Here is a 2500-nt window from a genome sequence, read left to right on the forward strand (position 1 = left end):
CAAAACAAATGCAGTATATAGAGAAATAGAAGATTACACGTGCACTGACCCGTTAATGTCACGTCATGAACAATGTCTTTTATTTTGACCCAAATTCTGAACATATGATTGCAGGGTTTCCTAAAAACTCTCATCCTGAACATCTGATGCTCACAGCATGTAATAACTCATTTAGTGTCTTATTCGTATATTAGTATATATGATACAATCACATGTATAGCCTTTGTTATGTCAGTATTTTATACATATAAATATCACTACACTGGGCAGAAATATGACCGGTTGTATCTCAGGTATTTTTCTAGCATTGCACATTTTCTTCTCGTTCATTATCACCTTGCGCACAACATCTGCATGTTGAAGAGGCGGTAAACAATAAAAAAGTGCACACACACAAAATCACCGTCAATGATGGATGAAAAGGCAATTAAAGAGCCTTAGTGTCTCTTTTGCCTTAATGTGTGGTAGGAATAAAACACCAGGGCTGTTAATCTGCTCTTGTGGAGGGGCTCCTGAAAATAATCACACAAAATTAGCAGCAAGCGCTTCAAGCAAACTGCCATGCTCCAAGCTCTGAATAGGTGCTTCACATGACCTCTTTAGCTTGGGACCACCTTCAGCTGCCCAACCCTTAATGAGCCCTCGCAATTAAGGTTGTTTATTCATGCTAAATGGAGGGAACGAGAGAAAGAGGAGTGTGAGGGGCAGGATAGACCACCGCATGCTTTTTTTGCTGCAAGTGCTGTTTTTTGTTCTTCATACAAAGGCCTGTGCGGGACGTCCGCAGTTAGGTTATGGGAACAGACGTCACAGCACCATGGGGACAGGACGAGAGCTGCTGATAGCTGGGATTCATTTATAATCTAACTTTTTAATAGTTGCTAATATCATCCAACTTCTGTATTAAATTCTATATTATTATTATTATTATTTTGCAATGATAGGACAATAAGCACAGTGTTACAATACAATACAATACAAAGAAAAAAGTGCAGGCTGAGAAACATTTTAGAATCAGAATTTAAAATTATTCTGTAAACTATTTAGTATTGACATGAGAATGGCGAAGATTGACTTTGGGTCGACATCTGAAGAATTTATGGATTGTTTTTTGTCATTTTTCCATTTACAGAAAAAATATGTTAATAGAACCTTCAGTGTAGTAAACTGCTCTGGGTAAAGTATTAAGTGCATACACTGAGTGTGATACACAGAGTGTGATACACAGAGTGTGATACACAGACAGAGTGTGATACACAGAGTGTGATACACAGACAGAGTGTGATACACTGAGTGTGTGATACACAGAGTGTGTGATACACAGAGAGTGTGATACACAGAGTGTGATACACAGAGTGTGATACACAGACAGAGTGTGATACACAGAGTGTGATACACAGAGTGTGTGATACACAGAGTGTGTGATACACAGAGTGTGATACACAGACAGAGTGTGATACACAGAGTGTGATACACAGACAGAGTGTGATACACAGAGTGTGTGATACACAGAGTGTGATACACAGAGTGTGTGATACACAGAGTGTGTGATACACAGAGTGTGATACACAGAGTGTGATACACTGAGTGTGTGATACACAGAGTGTGATACACAGACAGAGTGTGATACAGAGTGTGATACACAGACAGAGTGTGTGATACACAGAGTGTGTGATACACAGAGTGTGATACACAGAGTGTGATACACAGAGTGTGTGATACACAGAGTGTGTGATACACAGAGTGTGATACACTGAGTGTGTGATACACAGAGTGTGATACACAGACAGAGTGTGATACACAGAGTGTGTGATACACAGAGTGTGTGATACACAGAGTTTGATACACAGAATGTGTGATACACAGAGTGCGATACACAGAGTGTGATACACAGAGTGTGATACACAGAGTGTGTGATACACAGAGTGCGATACACAGAGTGTGATACACAGACAGAGTGTGATGCACAGAGTGTGTGATACACAGAGTGTGTGATACACAGAGTGCGATACACAGAGTGTGATACACAGAGTGTGTGATACACAGAGTGCGATACACAGAGTGTGATACACTGAGTGTGATACACAGAGTGTGATACACAGACAGAGTGTGATACACAGACAGAGTGTGATACCCAGACAGAGTGTGTGATACACAGAATGTGTGATACAGAGTGTGTGATACACTGAGTGTGATACACAGAATGTGATACACAGAGTGTGATACACAGAGTGTGTGATACACTGAGTGTGATACACAGAGGGTGTGATACACAGAGTGTGATACACAGAGTGTGATACACAGACAGAGTGTGATACACAGAGTGTGATACACAGAGTGTGATACACTGAGTGTGATACACTGAGTGTGTGATACACAGAGTGTGATACACAGAGTGTGATACACAGAGTGTGATACACAGAGTGTGTGATACACAGAGTGTGTGATACACAGAGTGTGATACACAGAGTGTGATACACAGACAGAGTGTGATACACAG

This window comes from Tachysurus fulvidraco, chromosome 24 (assembly GCF_022655615.1).
Source record: "Tachysurus fulvidraco isolate hzauxx_2018 chromosome 24, HZAU_PFXX_2.0, whole genome shotgun sequence".
Lineage (NCBI taxonomy): Eukaryota > Metazoa > Chordata > Actinopteri > Siluriformes > Bagridae > Tachysurus > Tachysurus fulvidraco.